This window comes from Papaver somniferum, chromosome 2 (assembly GCF_003573695.1).
Source record: "Papaver somniferum cultivar HN1 chromosome 2, ASM357369v1, whole genome shotgun sequence".
Classification (NCBI taxonomy): Eukaryota; Viridiplantae; Streptophyta; class Magnoliopsida; order Ranunculales; family Papaveraceae; genus Papaver; species Papaver somniferum.
In genome coordinates this window covers 216366383-216389157 of record NC_039359.1, presented here as the reverse complement: position 1 = coordinate 216389157, position 22775 = coordinate 216366383, and the positions used below count along the sequence as shown (strand labels likewise).

Genomic DNA, 22775 nt, shown 5'->3' with positions numbered 1-22775 from the left:
ATGTTAGAACAACTACTGATTTTCACTAGAGCCTAGAGGAGGATTGATACTATGGATATGCAAAGAATTTGGAGTTGATCTTAAAGTATCTCCTATCAATGCATTGATTACATCGTGTTTTTTAGAAGAAAGGTCTTCTGAGTCTTCGTATAATTACGAAGCTCCTGGTGCTTCTTACACATTGAAGTGGACATTCAACAATGATCTTGGATTGATTTTTGTTGCTGTGTATCAGAAGATTCTTCATCTTCTTTATGTTGATGATCTTCTTGCTATGGTGAAGGAAAAGTTTTCCAAGATTTATGATCCTGAGAAGACAAATTATAATGATTTTGATAATGTTTTTTCTCAATTGAGGAAAGAGGTTGAAGATAGGGCTGAGTTATTGAAGATATCAAAGCAGGTTGAGAGGGCTTCCCCGGTACCTTTGGGTAAGAAACAAGGGAAGGCTGCAACTGGGAGGAGGTCAGGTGGTAAGAATGGAAAGCAGAATGGGAATGGCTCTAGCAAAGATGATGGGGAGGATAGTGATTCTGCCAAAGAACGTAAAGAAAATGGAAACCCTAATGGTCATGATCAAAAAGGGGTTCAAAAAACTGATGTTGTTAATAATAATAGTAAAGAGAATAAATATACTGGGGCTATTGATGTAGATAAACTGTTGTCTAAGTGCAGACCAAAAGGTGCAAAAAATAAACCAAAAAGTGATGTACCAAAGGTTCCTCCAAAGGCGGAACCAAAGAAAATGGCAACAAAGAATAAACCAACAGAGCTGGATTGTTCAGTTTCTGTTGATGAGACAGAGATTGAGAACATAGTTGTGCCAGTGAATCACGGTGAAAGTTTGATGGAAAAAGAGGATGTTGTTAGTAGTGACCCCAAGCTCAATGAAGAAAACAAAGGATGGTTTTCGTCAATTTTCCAGAGGTCAATTTCTATGCTTTCTCGACTGTATTTTGTTTTTCTTATGTTCTTTATAGATCTATTTACATGTTACTTTAATCTCTTTCACGCTGTCTTCTTGCTCAGTTAAACTCAGTCCACTTTTTATCACGTGGTTTCCCTCGATTAACGAGGTTTTAATATTCTCTCCAAGCATTATTTTATATATATCATTCTTACTAATTAAAGCATCTTGCGATTGTGTATCTTCAGTATTGCAGGAAAAGCAAATCTAGAGAAGTCAGACCTGGAACCAGCTCTTAAAGCTCTCAAAGATAGGCTCCTGACCAGGAATGTGGTATGTTTGTCTTTCCAATTCTGTTGCTTTCACATGGTTATGAAACCTACTTATGTCACTTATTTTCTTTGTCAGGCGGAAGAAATAGCTGAGAAGATTTGTGAATCCATTGCGGCTAGTCTTGTAGGAAAAAAGCAGGCTTCATTCACTACAGTATCATCAACAGCTCAGGTATGTGTGATCTTTTCTTTTCCTGCATAAATATTCTGAATCATGGACTACTTGCTCGTTTCTTCATATTTTACATGTAACAGGCTCATAACATAAATAAACAGCCTCATAACTTAAATAAATGGTGTCTGCAGGCAGCAATGGAAGTGGCACTTGTTCGCATTTTAACTCCCAAGCGTTCTATCGATGTATTAAGGGATGTATATGCTGCCAAGGAGCAAGGGAGGCCGTATGTGATCACTTTTGTTGGTGTAAATGGAGTCGGGAAGTCTACCAATCTTGCTAAGGTTCTGCAAGCTTTCGTACCGTAAATGGTGTAAATATAGAAGAAGTGCACTCGTACAAGAGATAATTTTTCCATAACTTTCTAGACAGTATTTGGCTAAAGGATTCCCAATTTAATAGTCCTCGCTTATCATATTGCAGATAGCATACTGGCTTCAAAAGAAAAGTATCAGGGTTATGATGGCTGCTTGCGATACATTCAGGTCTGGAGCAGTTGAACAGCTTCGAACTCATGCTCGTAAGCTCCAGGTATATATGTAGTGAAACTGCCCGAGTCTTTTGGTTTTGAACATTTCGTGATTAACAATGGGTTTTTGATGACTTAGTTGCAAATTCTGATGTGTTCTTTCTTTCTTATTCAGATTCCTATATTTGAGAAAGGCTACGAAAAAGATCCTGCTATTGTGGCAAAGCAAGCAATCTAAGAAGCAAGGAGAAACGGTTCTGATGTGGTGCTTGTTGATACAGCTGGACGTATGCAGGTAAACTATTAGCTTTCATTGTATACATGTTAGTTTTTGTTAGTTTTTAGTTCAGAACTACTATTTCGTCGCTTCTTAGAGATAATGTTGAAATGGGGTTTTGAACCCTGTCGACAAATGTGTATGATAAAGTGTATATTCCGCAGTTCACTAGTCATTGTGATCTTTATGAAGAATTTTAGGCTGATTGTATCGACTTCTTTGTGGTCAAGTTAAAGAAATATACTTTTTTTGTTATATCCAGGATAACGAGCCATTGATGAGGGCCCTCTCGAAGCTTGTATCCCTCAACAGTCCGGACCTAGTTCTATTTGTTGGAGAAGCACTGTTGGGAACGATGCTGTAGATCAACTTCAAAGTTCAATCAGGTTGGTTGATGCTGAAATATAGGTTATTGATTTATTCTGTTTTTTTTTTATAATCCTTCCTAGTAAATTAATGAACCAGTGATTCAGAAATCCCGCCTTAATATTTTCATATTTTTTTTTTTTGCAGAAATTGGCAGATCTCTCAAACTCACCTAGTTCCAGTGTGATTGATGGGATTGTGCTCTCAAAGTTCGATTGTATTGATGATAAGGTAAAATGAGATCACAATATTCAGTATAACTAAGTCATACCGGGGTTTTGGATTTAGTTTATCTTTTCTCTGATGATTCTATTCATGATGAATTTAGGTTGGAGCTGCACTTTCGATGGTGTATGTGTTGGAATCATTGCTGAATTATGCCTGCACAACAAATAAAAATCAAACACGAAACAATTGTTATGGCTGAGTCGCGGATTAGATCGCTTTATTTAAGACGTTTCGCGGCTCTGCCCAAAATTGTGCAAGCAGTTTTTCAATGGCGCGTCGTCCTCAGGATAAAACAGTCGAGATCAGTATCTCTTTCACAATCACTCTTGCACGATGAGAGGATGTGAAACTTCTACACTTCATTCTTGCTCTGAACTCTTTAGAAAAATTAAGGATGATCACACGCTTTGATTTTAAACTCATGAAACAAATTAGAAAACTCACTCATTAGAAAAGTCTTCTAAAATTCTCCTAATCCTTTTTATAAAAAAAAAATTGTGACTTTTCTGCTTAAAAGCCAAGGAGATAAATGTGAGTAAATGAAAGGCATTATTAGGATGTTAATTAGCTTAATTAACTCACTCAATAAAAATGTTTTTCGTATTAAAACAAAATAAATTCACTCTTTAAGGGAAAGAATAATGGTCATATTTAAAGTCATTTAAATGAGAGAATAAAAATTTGGAAATTAATTAATGTTTTTAAAAACATATATCTCAACAATCCCCCACTTGTATTTTTTCGAAACATTGAGCAAGAACATACAGAGTTGTGCATAAGCAAAGGTGTCTCGCGACTTGAACCTTTACGTAGTGTTAATAGGCTCTCTTATAATCTGACCATAGAGTGAACATAAGTCTTGAACTCTAGGAGATTAAAGATTACTTAACACACACGACTACACTAGTGTAAAGTCTAAAGCCAGCACATTATGGCCATGTGCTTGTATCCCAGTTTAATGAATGATCTTGAGAACTGCCCATATTCTCATAGAAAGCGGCCACACTTTCACATTCACATAGGTGAGTTTATCAAGAATACTCCTGAAATTACCCCACTTTAAATAGATATATAAACATCGTTAAGAGTTTAAAATTTTAAAATTAAAATTAAACTCAACCTTTTACTCGCTTTAGGATATCATGATGTGGGATGAACTGCCCATATTCTCATAGAAAGCGGCCACACTTTGAACCTATTTCTAGGTAGGGTATCCATCATAGATGACTCAATCTCAATGGGCATCAACCTCATCCCTAAGATGTATTCGCATCTTCTTATCAATCCTTTCGTCAAAGGACTAATGAAAGCTCTTTCCAGACACTATATAATCCATTCTCATAACATCACTCTTGTAGTTGTCATTACATTCTCAATTCTTGCAATAGCCGCGGTATTATCACATTGGATTAATATATCCGTTCCTCTTTCCACTATAGAGGATCGAATCACTCCATCCCTTAGAGGATTCAACTGAAAGGATGTCCAATCAGCTTCGCAGTATCCTTAAAGGATTGCGGTAACCATTTAGATAGTGTATTTCTAGGATAAGATGTGTTTGAAACACCGCATAACCTTCTCAATATTTTACCAATTTTTCATACTAGCATTGGTAAATATGAATATAAAACCCCACTATGGAAGCAATATATTACACCCCCACTAAAAAATACTTATATATATATATATATATATATAGTCAAGAACATAGCAAAGAAGCATACTTAGCTACCATACTCATGTCTAGTGCAATCACACACAATCTCAAAAGCATTAACACTAAACCAAATGAGTGAAAACTTGTTACAGTCAGACTATATATATTTATGTCTCTTTTAAAAATTCTATTTTCATTGAAATGAAAATTGATCCAAAGAAAGAAATAAAAATCATTTCAAAAATATACACCAGCTTCGTTCAAGTCTTTCATGCCAAATAGTAAATTAAGCATGTTCTCAATTTCATTTTCATCTCATAAGTTAGAATAAAAATTCAACAAATCACCTATGCATACAAAACAAAGAGTATTGTGCATTTCACTTTCATCAATTCTGAAATCATTCAAATGAATCAAGAAAACAATTTTTATTTTATAAATTGTTTTAAAGTTGTTTTTTAGAATATAAATGATAACTTATATGCTTTTTTTTTATTGTAGAAACTACACAGCTTTCTATTCTTGGTTTACATAGATTCTCATCTTTAATTTGCATATTTCTACTATGACTATAACAGATCATACATCGTACAAAAAACATGATAAAACAAGCATGTAAGTTATTTAGTCACATCAATGCAAGAGTCAACGATTTTCTGTTTGCTTGTCTAAAAACAATAGGATCATAAAAACTTTTTGCCAAAGATTTAATAGTTTGAAGAACAAAGTTACTCTTTATAAGAAGTTATCTTTCATATTATAAGCAACAAAATATTCATGACTAAAATTTAGTCTCACAATACTACATGCTTTTCTAGTTTCACTCTTAGTGAATTACTCGTCACCTTCATTTTTCTAGTTCCTCTAATTTAAATCAAAGTTTGTAAAACATAGGGTATGGAACCCCCACTATTTTTGACTCAAACAAGAATTTCAAAACAATATCCAAAGACTCCAAAAATTGTGAAAAACTAATGAGCCAATGATCAAAACCCAAAACGTTACACAATATAGAGAATAAAAATCCAAACAATTTTTGTAAAGTCAATATCGCCTAACTCACGACTCAAATGATCATATTTAATACAAGCTACTAGAAGCATCAAGCAGTATTTATAAAATTCTCAAATATTTTATTTCATTAAAAAACATTGCAAGTTGCGTAAGATTTCAAAGTGTACATGCTTTTATGAGTTAGGTAAGATTACATACATGTTACTCAAAAAATTCACCAAGTTTATAAGAAAATACAACATGCTCATATTCATCACTAACTCATTGATTTCTTAAAAAGCGTGACAAAATCTAATATTTCAAATATTGAAAATTCAATTTATGTTATGATAAAATTGCAATATTATGCTCAAACATTTTATCCATAACATATCATTTGTGGTAGTGCTATGATCAAATTCAAAAAATTTCTAATCTCAACCAGAATTCTTTCTCATTTCGGAAGAATGAACATCTGTAGATGGGGAAAACGATTTGCTGGTTTTTAAGGAATTGAGGAGACGACCGTACGGAGGAGACTCCTCGAACCGAGCGAAATGTTAAACCTCACACAGATGCACCGCTGCAAAGGGGGTGCTTTAGATTGGAGAGATCAATCTGTAGTACTCCGGCCTAAATCAAGACAATGACCGTTCCAGAGTAAATTCGGTCACAAGAGAGGATGGGCTGATCTGTAGGAGGGAATCTTGGAAATGTGTGGAATCAATGGTAATCAAAGATTGTGGGTGTGTGAATTCTGAATATGATAAGCTCTGAGTGATTGAAATTGCTCAATTGAGAGTAGTTGCTCAATTGATGAGTTGATGATCTCGTGTTATCGATGAGACATGGGATTGATGACACTGTTGATGCCCATCTCTCAATCATGATTCAGAGACTTATTTATATTGATGGAATTTTAGACACCATGACCCCATGAAGTGTGACAGTGGATGGAATCAAGGAGTGGGGAAGTGGAGATCGTGTTTGAAACCAGTTTCTCAACGTGTGGAGACTTGGTCGATTTTCCACCCACTACCTCGTGAATTCCTTCAACTGATTGCACGACTTGCTCACATTCCATCGTGTGTTTGAACACACATGTCGTAGACCGCCAGATCAAAACCCTAAGTGATATTCCCCCAAAGTGACACGATTGACGTCTCGTGGTATGTTAATCAATTGATGACTTCATGGTTTGATGGGACGATGAGTCCATATAGTTGCTGAGTTGAATATGATGCTATGAAACTCATGAATTGAACATGTCATGAGACAGAAGTATAGTTCTTACGATGAAGTGAGCAAGTATTTCTCATTCGATGGATCGTTGAATATTGATTGTTGAACCAATATTCCTTGGTTTGAGAAAATATTTATCATCTGAGCAAGTGTTGCTCATGTGATGAATTGTTGAATATTTGATCGTCTGAGCATGTGTTGCTCATCTGATGGATTATTGGCAGTGTACCAAAAATATTAATTAGAATACTGGTCGTTGAACCGAGCATAATTAATAAAATTAATGACCATGAGGTCGTCGTAAAATTATTAAGGTTGGAATATGGAATGATGATCCTTGGATTCAGAAACCCTAATTTGATCAATTGATGATCAACTCATGGTTCGTCAGAAGTTTAACCATGGGACGAAGGAGGGAGCGACTACATGGGACTGTGGATCAACCATGTAGTGTCCATATGCTCACGTGAGCATATACAAAGAACTCCTGAAGAGTTGACGATTTGTTGGTGAAAGAATGATTAAATGTTGGTTTAATCATTTATTCTAAAATGCTCGTCTGAGCCTTAGGTGAGAAAACCTAATTAATTATGACGGAGTGATGCACTGACCATGGGGTCATGAAACCGTCCCTGGGTAGTCACGTGATCGCCTGATGATCACTTCATGAAAATCCAAAGTGTTTGGAAGGGTCTTGGACCTAATACGTGCAGTTGTGCAAATTAGGTCAAAACTGTGAAACTTAATGGGACCGGATTCTGTAATCCAAAGACCCAATCTTGGTCGGTCAAGATAGCATGCTCGTGTCCCCAAGGTGTCCGTGTTTCAGTCCTGAGAATTTTGATATTTTCTGGCGTGCAATTGAGCATCCATTCGAGAAAATATGCCCAAATTAGGGTTTCGACGAAACTGAGGAAAACACCATGAGATGATGGAAAATAATTATAAAATAAGGAATAAGGAGGCGTGGGACCGCCGAGGACAAGGCATGGTTGGCCGGTCGTGACCACGGTCCCGCGGTGCCATTTTCCTTAATTTTATAATATTTTTTATGATTTTATGAAGAATTCATGAATTTTAAGAAATTTGATGAATTTAGGGAGTTCCCATGAATTGAAGGAGTTTTCATGAGTTCAAGGAAGCAAAAAATATTAAAATAATAAAAACATGGGCGTGTGGGACCGTGGGGGCGTGGCCGGCCGGCTAGGGGCCCGGTCCCACGAGTTTTCATAATTTTTTATATTTTTTTAAGAATTTTTTATCATTTGAGGGAATTTTTCCTAATTTGAAAGAAATACCATGAAATCAAGGAATTTGATGAATTCAAGGAAAAATAAAATAAAATAATAAAACAAGGGGCGTGTGGGACCGGCTAGGGCATGGCCGGCCGGCTAGTGGCCCGGTCCCACAAGTTTTCATAATTTTATTTATTATTTGATGATTTGTGCAAAATACCATGAAATCAAGGAGTTTTTTCATGAAATTAGAGAAATAATAATAATAATAATAAAATAATGAGGAACCGTGAGGTGTGGGGCCGGCTGGGACCAAGGCATGGCTAGTTGGCCAACGGTAACGCCCCACACTTCTTTCCTTAATTTTATATTATTTTTTACGAATTTATGAAAATACCATGAAACCGAGGAGTTTCCCCGAGACGAAGGAGATTTGATAAAATGAGAGAATTTTCATCAAATCATGGAAAATAATAAAAATGCATTAAAAATATAAAACTGGCGTGGTATTGACCACGACACGGTCGGTCGGTCGTGTGTCCGTTCTCCCAGCACCCTGGTCAATATTTTTAATTATTTATTATTTTCTTCCCTATTTTGCATAGGTTCATCGTTTCGTTGTATTTTGAAATACTCGTTCGTGCGGTGACTGTTAGTGTGTCGTCGTTGAGTACACCTTCACCATTTGAATCGGGGATTACTTAGTGGTAGCTCGGACGCCCGGTTGTTGATTATTTATTACTAATTGTGGAATTCAGTGGAGAATAATTCACAAAAATGAGTAATAAAATGTTTATTATTAATTCATAGGATCAGCTGAGGATTCGACTACGAATTCAGAATAATAAAGTGAGCATTACCATTCCATGGGATCGTAGATTCGACCATAGAATCGGAGTAATTAAGATTTATCTATTACCATTTATGAGACCAGTTGTGGATTCGATCATGAAATCGGAGTAATGAGATAATATAGTTATTGCTATTCTATGAGATCAAGCTGTGGATTCGATCACAGAATCAGAACAATTGTTCATTGCCATTCCATGGGACCAGTCGTGGATTCGACCATGGAATAGGATCAATTGTTATTGCCATTCCATGGGACCAGTCGTGGATTCGACCATGGAATAGGAGCAATAATAGATTATTCTGGGAATTCAGTAGTGAATGTCACGGCAGAATTAATCTTAATTAGGAATAATTAACTTTGTGGATCTATACTAGCAGAGCAAGCTGTCTAGGAGCATTAATTATCCCGATATGAGCTTGTCGGTAAGTCATATCCTTTATATAGTCAGGGTAAACTCGTTGTTTGTTCCTGAAGACGTTATCGCTCTATACTAGCAGAGCAAGATGTCTAGGAGCCGTCCATCTCGTGATACTATATAGAAATAATCACTGAAAATGTTCAGTATTCATGAGATATGCCGTTGTCCAGTTGTGAGACTACATATCTACATGTACTCTGAGAGAAAGTACTCTCCGTTGAGAATTCGATGAGAGACCCGTGTCTCAATACTCACGTCTGATTGTTGGATCAGAGCTTCGTATAATTATGAGTTTACGATTTTATCCATTGTCGAAAATCCACCATTTACATTAAGTCCCCTGCTTACTGAGGAAAGCTATGTTCCTCAGTCAGCATTAAATGGTGATTTTCCGTCCATAAATAATAATACCAGTAATTGAACTTAGTCGTAAGTTGAGACCTTACCGGGTTTAAAGAGCATGAGCAAACCACGACTTGATGAAGGATCCAATGTCATGATTAGAGCGTCGTTTGATGAGCATAAATTGGTGTTGAACCGCTGGTTTTTGGACGACGAGTCCGTGGTCGGTTAGGATTCGCGGGCCGGGCCCAATAAGGAAATCCTTGGAAAATTAGGTTTTGGAAATTAAAAAGAAAATTGTATAAAAGGAATTAATCCCTTTTTTTTTTAATTTTTCCACCTCCAGCTCTCCATCGCCTCTCCTCCTTCACGCCAGTAGGAGAAGCTTGAAGTTGCGCCGCCAACTGATTGCCGCCGCCAGTCGCCGTTGCCGCCGGCCAACTTCCGGGCGACCAGGTGCGTGCGCTTTTTTTTTTTTTTTTTTTTTTTTTATGTATTGTGTTGTGACCTTCATGATTTGTTCATGTTAATGATGAAACCATATACATGTTTGTTTATATTTGTGTGAGTTTTATGAAAAACCCTCGTTTTTGAAAACATATGTTCGTTCGATCGTTAGTTTTGAAAACTAACTATAATCCCTGATTTAGGAGAGATTTTTTTTTAATATATGAACTTAGGTCCAGTGATAAAACTTAGTGTATGTGCTTTCATGTGTACCACGGTTTTATCATAAAAGGAGTAAATTTTCACGAAATCGAAATAATCCTTCGTTTTAAAGACAAATTACGACGACTCGAAGGAAAATTCATATGATGAACTTGTGTCCAGTGATAAAATTTTTCTTATGAGATTTCATGTAAATACAAAAATTTATCATATGTATGAGATGTGAGCTTTCAAAGTATTTTGAAATAAACCTTCGTTTTAAAGACAAATAACGACGATACGAAGGAAAAATAGTTTTTTTTTATATGCAGCCGTGACATATATTGTGTAAAATATGATGGTATATTTTATTTGCATGAATTTGTTTTCATTAGATAAAATCCTTGAGAATTTATGTATGCGAGTTGCATTAATTGCTGTTTTTTTCGAAAAATCAAAGCGTGTGTTTTGAGGAACCTTCGAAGATAGAAAATATATTTATGATGAAATATTTTATTATTATAAACTTCATAAGTCAGTTGTGTGAATGTTCACATTATGAAAATTGTGTCCGTGATTTCATGAAAAATCAGTTTCGGAAATTAAATAAAGTTTCGTTTGTTTTTGCAGTTTTCGAAGAGACGAACGATTTTGAGGTGTTAACTCTAGCATTACTATCACTGTTGTTAGTGGAAGTATAAAAGGTAAGAGTTAAGAGTTACCATTTTTGCTTGTATTTCCTTGATTTATATCTGGACAACATACTGAAGTAGAATGTAGTGTGAACCTTTTCAGCTACTCAGCAAAGATGACCAATTCCCAAGCTGACAACGCCTCGAGGGAAGAGATGTGCGTTGATCGTGGCATCTCTAGAGATGAGACATGCATGGATGAAACTTCCTTTGGGGGATACGAAGATGAAATCCCTGGGATTAAGAATGTCCCGAACGTAGATGATGCATTCTTTGAAAAAGATATTCCAGGAGCTGAGAAACATTTGAAATCCCCAGTGTATCGTCTTTTGATAAATCCCAAAACTGTTACTCGGAAGAAATTGGTGACTCCTAAGACAGTGATTCGATTTTGTCTTAAAAGAGGGATCTTCACCTCATCAATCATAGAGTTTAAGCTTTCTCGATGACCTTTGGAGAAATTTGCCGGCTGGGAGAGGCATATGTTGGGTTTTCCTCATGTGAGGACTATGCTCGACCAGGCGCAGGTGACGAGAGCTATTCAAGCTTCTGGATATTTGTTCATTTATCATGACGCAAGTGGTATTGTGTCTCTGTTTGCTCGCTGATGCATTCCCACTCACACTTTCATATGTATATGGGGAGAGTTTACCATTACCTTGGAAGACGTGGCAGCTCTGATGCATCTCCCAATCACGGGCAATCTTCTTGGGGATCTTTCAGATGAGGAGACCGCCGTTTCTCATGTCTTGACAGCTGCAATGGAGAAAGCGAATAAGGCTGGTAGTAAAGGAAGCTATGCTTCCTGGTTGACACACTGGTGGCCCAAAGACGAGGTTTCTGATAAACCCATCGACGGTATGTTACCCATTGCTGCTTTCTTATGTTTATGGTTGTCCAGAGACGTTTTTGAAGACAGTGGAAACTTGTTGAAGCCTATTGTGATTCCCTTTGCTATTAAGATGGCTCAAGGTGAGCAACTTCCGATAGGTAGTTTATTCTTAGGCTCCTTGTATTACAACCTGGACTCCAGTGTGTCGAACGGATCTATGAAGATTGAGTGTTATGCCAACACGATGTTTCTTCAAGCTTTAATGTGGGAGCACTTTAAGAATTATGCACCTATTCCACGTAATGTTCTGCAAGGACCGAATACTGATGCGCGCCATACTTTCCCTGAGAAAGATAATGCTAGGATCATGCGTTGGTCTACAAAGCAGCCTCGTTCAAAAATACACTTCATTGATGTGTTAGACGAAGAATCTGAGTTCAATTTTCGTCCGTGGGTGTCAGTCCCGGATTATGTTTCTCGGACGATGACTTTAAATACTATAGAAAGCACGAGTCTGACGTCTAGTGCGCATCTGAGTGATGGCGAAAGATCTTTCATGTTGAGTTGCACCCCTGGTCATTTGCTATCAGCCACGTTTGGAGATCTTTCAGTAGAGGAGTATAATATTGATAGAGCAGCTCGACAAATGGGTATGGATCAGTGTGTTCCAACCATACGGAGAAGGAAGCCATCAGTTGAGCAACTTAGGACTCATTTGGATCATACTCACATGGAAGGGAGTAGCTACTGGTTTCCTGGTTCCGATAGATTCGCATATGTAACCCCAGGTCAACAACTTGGGAGTTTGCGTGGATTTTTAAGATTTCCCAGACCTCCATTCAAGGATCTTCCTTCGGCTGCGATGATTTCCAGTCGACCAAGATTGAAGTATCTTTCTAGTGATAAACGAAAGTCTTCTCCAGGATGCTCTCAGGTATGTTTCTTCATATAATCTTCATGAAACTATGAGAACTGAATTCTGATTATATTACTGAATTTTACCACAGGACGGTCGTAACATACGACCTCGAATCGGTGTAGATTTCTCAGAGACTGAGGCTGTTATTCATGGCGGAGAAGGCAGGCATAAAGGTTATAAGTTGTTACCTAATACCGTAAAGTCCCCAGTTGGTGCTTTGGTGAGTTTCCAATATTTTCCTCGTTGTGACTCTTTCTCGCCCATATTATTAGGATCTTGAAACCGATATTGTTATTCCGTTGCAGAATTTTGCTCCATAAAGTATTGATGGTCTTCGGTTCTCCGCCTCTGAGCAAGAAATTCCTGACTTGAGCGATGAAGAAGAAGCTGTAAGTATCTCTTCACATGTTCGATTATGATGCTTTATTGATGAAACGCTAATTGTTTGAGAATATGTCCAGGAGGATGTCGTTATGGAAATGGAGAGTGCTGCTACTCGACCGTCTCTTGAGAATAGAGACACAGGCGATGCCAAGTATTTGGAGCCGAATGAAAGTAATGATCCTCCCATCGTTGACACGGACAATCCCAACTCCTTGAACGCTTTGGATACCTCTCAAGTAAGCATATACCCTGTACCTTCTTCATAGAAGTATAAAAGTGCTGATTTTTGAATGAATGAATGTGAATCCATGTGTGTATATGAAAACTTAGTCAAATTTCGTCGTCAGAAAATTCGGAACCCAGCTTTTTAGTAGAAATGCCGTAGAATCTTCGTCCGGAATCGTATTTTGATGATCTGCATGTGCAAATTCAAGCCCGGAAAATTTCAAAGCTTTAGCAAAGAATCTTTTTAAGTTTTGAGCAGGTTCAGAGCCAGAAAAAGGCGAAATAGTAAACTTCCAGGACTTTTTCAGATTGCACATCACTTGATATTTTGGCCACATCTACTTGCTCGTTCATCGGATTGTCATGCAAAACATGTCGTATAGGACATCCATACGAAGAGAATGATATATGTCCCATCCTAATATTCCTTATAGATTGATCCCAGTTCGTATCTTAGTACAGAGCAGAGTTCAGTTTCTTCAGACGGACTCATCGTAAAACGTGTTTTCATGACTTTTATGTTATTTGATCGTGCCTTGAATGTATTATGATGAACCTTGATGATGTTGCCTTTCTGGTATAATGTGTTTCATAATCTCCTTTGGATTCGTGACTCTAACCTCATGTAATCTTCGTATTAGGTGCTAAATACCGAAGTTGAGGATACTAGAGCCAACGATGATAACTCTAACCATTATGGAGTTATTGATGAAGAGAAAACCATCCCTGCACTTCAAGGTCATGAGAAGGTCGCTACTGATGTTACGGAAACCCAGATGGTTGTTGCCTCATTGATAGAAGAAACCGAGACAGCAACGGAGAATACCGAAGGAATTATTGCTTTGGTTGTGGAAGCCGCTCCCGTGACTGAGAACTGTATAATAGTGTATGAATATCCAACTGCAGGAGTTGCTTTCGATCCTCCATATCATGAACTGATCGGTGGATTCAACGTTCCCATTGGATATGCATGCTTGTACGAGACAATATGGAAGAAGTTTGGCCACATGATCGTTGACAGGAATCCTGGGAGTGCTTATGCTTTAACCATGCAAGTAGGCGTTATCTTGCGTGTCGTGAGTGATATGCTTGCTAGACCTAGGAATACTTTGAATCAAGATATACTCTTTGATTGGGAGTTTAACTTGGAGAATTCAGAGAGACTTGGCCTCAACATGAAATGGCTTCGCAAGCAAATAAACGTTATCAAGGATTCATGTGAGAAGAACATACCCTTTCCCAATGATGCTGTGAAGGAGAAGGAGGAAAAGATTTCCAAGCTGACCGAGGAGTTGAACAAGGAGAGGGAGGCTTTGCAAATCTTGAAGGATGCTGATGAGAGAAAGCCTTTTCTTGCTGATTTCCTTTGATTATCTCTTGAACTTCTGAACTTCTGAGAGATGTGAGGTTTATACTTGGGTTTTAATATTTAGATGGTTTTGGATTGACTGATGGTTAAGGATTTTCTTGTAGATTTGATAGAGATTTTGTTTTACGAAATATGAACTGAATTTTGATAAATTGCTGAATTCAAATACTAATTGCAAGTATTGCAAACGTTTTGGAGGAATTGAAATACAAATGAAAGAAAATCCTAAATGTTAAATCCAAACGCCATGAATGCTTTGAACGCTCAATACCTCAAATGTCCAATAATTTCAGATAAACTCCTTGAGACAATTTTTGTGAATTACTGGAAGGGTTCTGCCATCTGTGTTGATCAATTTGTAGTATCCTTCGCCCACGGACTTAGCGACCATGAATGGTCCTTCCCAATTGGAGTTCCTTGTAGAATGAAGACCGCGCTGAACTGCTTTGAGAACCAGGTCCCCTTTATGATACTTGTTAGTCTTGGTCGATCGTGCCTTGAATATCTTCCGCTGATTCGGAATTCCCTGTTTTACATAATTCCACGATTTTGGAACATATGGACACTCGCGCGGAAGAGAGTATCCAGCATAGTGTTGATCATTCTTAGCCAGGTCTTCAACAATAAACCTCTCGATGGAGTGACCGATTTGAAGAAGTTCTGAACCCAACCATTGGATGTAATATTGCTGAGGTGAAGTTACCCACTCGTAGCTTTTGATGACTGCTAAATTGTTAATGGGGAGAAGCCCCTGGACCATAGTAGCGTATCTGAACATTGGTAATATTGGAGCATGAGGAGGAATTAGACTTGCCTGAGCACGAAACCTTCTGACAAAGGTGTGCGGATTTTCTCCAAGTTCCTGCGTAAGTCCCATCATAGTTTTTAATTCTTCCAGATGCTCAAACGGTGGTGCGTCCTCTGCTTCGTCTTCCGACTCGGAATCCTTGTCGATGACAGGATGTGTTGAAGGCATTGTTATCCTTCCAGCATGAATCCAAGTTCTTCCAAGGACCATGTCGTATCCAGGGTCTTCCCGGATTATGAAAAACTTGGCCTCAGTGCAGATCAATCTTTCCGTAACTTTGAGAGTGATGAAGCCGTATGCGTCTCTGGAGATTCCTTCATGGTCCCTGATTGCTATGGGAGCGTGGGTGGCTTCCTGTCGAGTAATACCAGCAGCTCTGGGAGTTTTCAAAAGGATGAAGTTGACAGCGGTACCAACATCGACGAACGCCCTCTTGAACTCATTTCCTTTAATGTGCACTGTGGTGAGCAGTCCCCAGTCATACATTTCTTTGTCGGTGGATGAAGGTTCGGTGGTGGTCTCTTGGATCAGCAGACGTTTTCCGAACACGATGTGGTTCAGTGCAACAAACATGTCTTTCCTTTGAGCTTTCGAAAGATACAATAACTCGCAGACATGTTCGATCAGAGATTGGACCGCTTCCTTGACAGGAGGTTCAGAGATGGTAAAAGTTCTGACTGGGAGGGGTTTTTTGTGTACTCCCTCAGTCCCCAGGTTGATCTCTCCTGATTTAACATTTTCTTTGAATATGCGCTTCAAAATTTTGCAATCACTTGTGGGATGGCTGACGTATCTATGGAAGCGGAAATACCGAGGATTTTCCATGGCTTCTTCAGTTGGTTCCTTCTTGACATAAGGAAATTTGATTGCACCATCTTGGATCCAGGCCTCGAGTAGTTCATTAAATTCTTCCATTGAACAGGGAAAATCAGGTGCTTCTGGATCTTCCGTATGCTGAGGAGGGACTTTAGAATTCTCCTTATTGTGTAAAGGGGTGGAAGAAGTCTGCTTATGCTGTGGTTCTGCTTTTCGTTTCCTCCCTTCAGCGACAACATTTGTTGAAGGTTGCAGGTTGTACTGCTTGTTGATCAAACGCCTGCTTCCTCGAGTGTCTTTTGAATCCTCAGTCTTTGTAGACTTTGCTCTTTCTAAAAGAGTGGGTGCCGTGGTTGCCGACCTCTTCGCAGTTTCGTGAAGCTCTGAGAAAGTCTGGAATCGAAGGTTCTCCAGCAAGGCCCTGTAGACCGGGAGCATGCCATTGATGCACAAGTCCACCAGTTGTTGCTCCGTGACGTTTGGGTCATGAAAATCCAGGGATTAGACTCTAAACCTTTTCACATAATCATTTGGATTTTCACTGACCCTCTGAAACATTCTTCCAAGGTCGGAGAGGGTGACTTGTTGTGACACGAAGAAGTATTTCCTGTAGAATGCGTTAACCATTTCTCCCAAATTGTTGATAGTCCCTGGTGCGATGTTGTTATACCAAGTGTATGCTCTGCCTTTCAGAGACTTTGAGAATTCCTTGAGACGAACGACATGATTATGTTCATGTTCTCCCAGGGCTTCGAGAAAACGAGGGACATGTTCCCGAGCATTGCTAGTTCCATCATATAAGGTGAAGGTTGGATAAACGTAACCTTTGTGGAGTGGAATCCTCTGCGTAGCGGAAGGATAAGGAGGTTGATGACGATGGACATGCGATGTTTTATCTTTTCCACGGTTCTCCAAGAGGTGCTCCAGATCCTCGCGAGTGATGAAATTCGATGATCCCTTCGCTGATGAGTTGTCTACAGCAGTTTTGCGGACTTCACCGTCTTCTACTGTATGGATTGGAATTACTTCAGGATCGTCCTCTGAGGATTTCTCCTTCTCTTTTCCCTTCTCTTAAGTTTTCTATGACATCCTGTCAGTAAGAGTTTTGAGATAATTACCCAACTACTTCTGTGTAGCAGCCATGTCAGTCTGATTCTTTGCAAGAGTCTCCTCGGCTTTGATAAGACCAGCAATAATAGGTGGTGGATCTCCTCTGACTTTTTCAGGGTATCGTCTGGACAGTGGATGACCTTCGACGTGAGGAGGAGTAATGTTACCACCATCAGTGTTGGAGGTCGGAATTATCTCCGGGATATTATGATTGTTGTTGTTGCTAGTGCTAGCACGGTTTGTGCTAGGATTCGTAACTAAACCTGACCTCAGATCAACCATCTTGTGAAATTGTGAGATTGCAACCGAGAGAATGATCTCCCACTGTGGTCGCCAATCTGTAGATGGGGAAAAATGATTTGCTGGTTTTTGAGGAATTGAGGAGACGACCGTACGGAGGAGACTCCTCGAACCGAGCGAAATGTTAAACCTTACACAGATGCACCGCTGCAAATGGGGTGCTTTAGATTCGAGAGATCAATCTGTAGTACTCCGGCCTAAATCAAGATAATGACCGTTCCAGAGTAAATTCGGTCACAAGAGAGGATGGGCTGATTTGTAGGAGGGAAGATGGGAAATGTGTGGAATCAATGGTAATCAAAGATTGTGGGTGTGTGAATTCTGAATATGATAAGCTCTGAATGATTGAAATTGCTCAATTGAGAGTAGTTGCTCAATTGATGAGTTGATTATCTCGTGTTGTCGATGAGACGTGAGATTGATGACACTGTTGATGCCCATCTCTCAATCATGATTCAGAGACTTATTTATATTGCTGGAATTTTAGACACCATGACCCCATGAAGTGTGACAGTTGATGGAATCAAGGAGTGGGGAAGTGGAGATCGTGTTTGAAACCAGTTGCTCAACGTGTGGAGACTTGGTCGATTTTCCACCCACTACCTCGTGAATTCCTTCAACTGATTGCACGACTTGCTCACATTCCATCGTGTGTTTGAACACACGTGTCGTAGACCGCCAGACCACAACCCTAAGTGATATCCCCCCAAAGTGACACGATTGACGTCTCGTGGTATGTTAATCAATTGATTACTTCGTGGTTTGATGGGACGATGAGTCCATATAGTTGTTGAGTTGAATATGATGCTCTGAAACTCATGAATTGAACATGTCATGAGACAGAGGTATAGTTCTTACGATGAAGTGAGCAAGTATTGCTCATTCGATGGATCGTTGAATATTGATTGTTGAACCAATATTCCTTGGTTTGAGAAAATATTTATCATCTGAGCAAGTGTTGCTTATGTGATGAATTGTTGAATATTTGATCTTCTGAGCATGTGTTGCTCATCTGATGGATTATTGGCAGTGTACCAAAAATATTAATTAGAATACTGGTCGTTGAATCGAGCATAATTAATAAAATTAATGACCATGAGGTCGTCGTAAAATTATTAAGGTTGGAATCTAGAATGATGATCCTTGGATTCAGAAATCCTAATTTGATCAATTGATGATCAATTCATGGTTCGTCAGAAGTTTAACCATGGGAAGAAGGAGGGAGCGACTACATGGGACCATGGATCAACCATGTAGTTTCCAACTCCTGAAGAGTTGAAGATTTGTTGGTGAAAGAATGATTAAATGCTGGTTTAATCATTTATTCGAAAATGCTTGTCTGAGCCTTAAGTGAGAAAACCTAATTAATTATGACGGAGTGAGGGACCAACCATGGGGTCATGAAACCGGCCCTGGGTAGTCACGTGACCGCCTGATGATCACTTCATGAAAATCCAAAGTGTTTGGAAGGGTCTTGGACCTAATACGTGCAATTGTGCAAATTAGGTCAAAACTGTGAAACTTGATGGTACCGGCTTCTGTAAGCCAAAGAGCCAATCTTGGTCGGTAAGGATATCGTGCTCGTGTCCTCAAGGCGTCCGCGTCTCATTCCTGAGAATTTTGATATTTACTGGCGTGCAATTGAGCATCCATTCGAGAAAATGTGCCAAAATTAGGGTTTCGACGAAATTAAGGAAAACACCATGAGATGATGGAAAATAATTATAAAATAAGGAATAAGGAGGCGTGGGACCGCCGAAGCCTAGGCATGGTCGGCCGGTCGTGACCACGGTCCCGTGGTGCCATTTTCTTAATTTTATAATATTTTTGATGATTTTATGAAGAATTCATGAATTTTAAGAAATTTGATGAATTTAGGGAGTTTCCATGAATTGAAGGAGTTTTCATGAGTTCAAGGAAGCAAAAAATATTAAAATAATTAAAACACGGGCGTGTGGGACCGTGGGGGCGTGGCCGACCGGCTAGGTGCCCGGTCCCACGAGTTTTCATAATTTTTTATATTTTTTTAATTATTTTTCATGATTTGAGTGAATTTTTCCTAATTTCAGAGAAATACCATGAAATCAAGGAATTCGATGAATTCAAGGAAAAATAAAATAAAATAATAAAACAAGGGGCGTGTGGGACCAGCTAGGGCATGGCCGGCCGGCTAGTGGCCCGGTCGCACAAGTTTTCATAATGATTTGTGCAAAATACCATGAAATCAAGGAGTTTTTTCATGAAATTAGAGAAATAATAATAAAAATAATAATAATAATAACAAAATAATGAGGAACCGTGAGGTGTGGGCCGGCTGGGACCAAAGCATGGTCGGTTGGCCAACGGTCACGCCTCACACTTCTTTCCTTAATTTTATATTATTTTTTACGAATTTATGAAAATACCATGAAACCGAGGAGTTTCCCCGAGATGAAGGAGATTTGATAGAATGAGAGAATTTTAATCAAATCATGGAAAATAATAAAAATGCATTAAAAATATAAAACTGGCGTGGGATTGATCACGATACGGTCGGTCGGTCGTGTGTCTGTGCTCCCATCACCCTGGTCAATATTTTTAATTATTTATTATTTTCTTCCCTATTTTGCATAGGTTCATCGTTTCGTTGTATTTTGAAATACTCGTTCGTGCGGTGACTGTTAGTGTATCGTCGTTGAATACACCTTCACCATTTGAATCGGGGCTTACTTAGAGGTAGCTCAGACGCCCGGTTGTTGATTATTTATTACTAATTGTGGAATTCAGTGTAGAATAATTCACAAAAATGAGTAATAAGATGTTTATTATTAATTCATAGGATCAGCTGAGGATTCGACTACGAATTCAGAATAATAAAGTGAGCATTACCATTCCATGGGATCGTAGATTCGACCATAGAATCGGAGTAATTAAGATTTATCTATTACCATTTATGAGACCAGTTGTGGATTCGATCATGAAATCGGAGTAATGAGATAATATAGTTATTGTTATTCTATGAGATCAAGTGTTTATTATCATACACAATAATTCTCAATATCTTGTTTCCCTAAAATTTATTCTAAGATTAAACAATCAATTTATTCAATTGAGAATGCCATTATTTGATCACTACAATTACTACAAATAGTTCATCAAACATACCTCAATTTCTTTTAAAGCTCAATTGGTTATAAACCATTTTTCATTCTTTGCACATCAACAAAGAAATCAGCAACCTCATTGCTCCTCACATCGATTAATCTCCCGCAATCATTTACATGTGAGTATTTGAAGCCAAAAAATAAGTAAGGCATGCACTCACATAATTACTTAAAAATCAAATGAAACATATCACTTCAAGTGTCTCTTAAATTTCAAACAAAGATTCAAAGTTATATAGTCATAACATTATAATGTAGTTATAACTTTCTACTAAGCATATTATCAAACACCTGTGGTGCAATAGTTTGATTTCTAACAATAATCTCCTTTTACATTACAAAAACTAGACTATGAAGTATTAGAATCAAAACATGAGTTTTTAATGTAATTTCTTATATCTCTAATCTTTAATCTCAAGTGTCAAATCCCCTATTTTGGATAGACATACATAACGATTTTAAAATCACCACATTTCTCAAACCAAAAATATAAATGGGAAATTTCAAAATGGATTTTGAAAATAAAATCCTGATCTACAAGTTTCATGTTCCACAAATTCAAAATAGTTATACAAAGATTGGGACATACGAATTCTATTAGGGATAAATTTTTGCCCGTCAAAAATTTCATCAAAGTTATGCGGTTTTATAAAATATCTTAAAAATACTTTTTGGTATCCAAATATTCTGAAATTTAACTTGGATTATCCTCATGATGTCTAGTATATCTAGTAAAAATTTCTAGACCCAATTCATTTTCTTGTAGGAGATAAAAATAAAACTCTACAACATCTTAAAAACATTTGTTTATCATCAATTTTTTTTTTAAATATTAATGAAGAAAAATATTTAACCATGAAATTCCTAGTCCATTAATTTAACATCAGTCGTAAATTTACTTTAGGTACCAAGTAACCTAATTCCAAGCATCATGCTAAATCGTTAAAGAAAAAATTATACCATTCATATAATTCTATAAAACAAATTAAACAATGATACTTATCGTGTTTGAGCAATTGTTTTCCTTTGATATCCATAGCAGAATAAACGTCTTAAAATTGTTGGAATCATTGCTGAATTATGCCTGCACAAAAAAATAAAAATCAAACACGAAACAATTGTTAAGGCTGAGTCGCGGACTAGGTCGATTTCTTTAAGACGTTTCGCGGCTCTGCCCAAAATTGTGCAATCAGTTCTTCAATGGCGCGTCGTCCCCAAGATAAAACAGCCGAGATCAGTATCTCTTTCACAATCACTCTTGCACGATGAGAGGATGTGAAACTTCTATACTTCATTCTTGATCAGAACTTTTTAGAAAAACCAAGGATGATCAGACGCTTGTTTTTCTTTCTCACAAGACATTTATTTTGATTTTAAACTCATGAAACAAATAAAAAACTCACTCATTAGAAAAGTCTTCTAAAATTCTCCTAATCCTTTTTATAAAAACAATTCTGATTTTTTTCCTTAAAAGCCAAGGAGATAAAAGTGAGTAAATGAAAGACATTATTAGGATGTTAATTAGCTTAATTAACTCACTCAAAAAAAACTATTTGTGGTATTAAAATAAAATATATTCACTCCTTAAGGGAAAGAATAATGGTCACATTTAAAATCATTTAAATGAAAGAATAAAAATTTAGAAATTAATTAATGTTTTTAAAAACATATATCCCAACATTGTGTATCGGGAGCACAGTGATGTTTGTTGGTTGCGGACAGTCCTACAAAGACTTGACTTCGCTAAAAGTCGAAAACATTGTCAAGACTTTCCTCAAGTAGAAGAACAAATTTGGAGCTTAAAAGAATAAATAGAGTGTTTCCATCTTTTCAAGCTAGTATGAGAACTTATGGCTTCTGCTGCCGCAATTATGTTTTTTCGTTCTTGCTCGTTTTTCCCTACGACCTCATGGAATTGAATATATCCAACATTATATATATAATCTGATACCGCTGGTTATAATTACTTTACGCACCTCGGAAAAATTTATGTGAGGGTTTCGTCGCATGCATCTTTATTGGAATCACCCATAGA

The 22775-nt window shown here is 37.8% G+C and overlaps 1 pseudogene; it reads left to right on the top strand.

Annotated features, from left to right (window-relative positions):
* LOC113354543 lies at positions 1–22522 on the top strand (annotated as a pseudogene).
* The last annotated feature ends 253 nt before the right edge of the window (positions 22523–22775 follow it).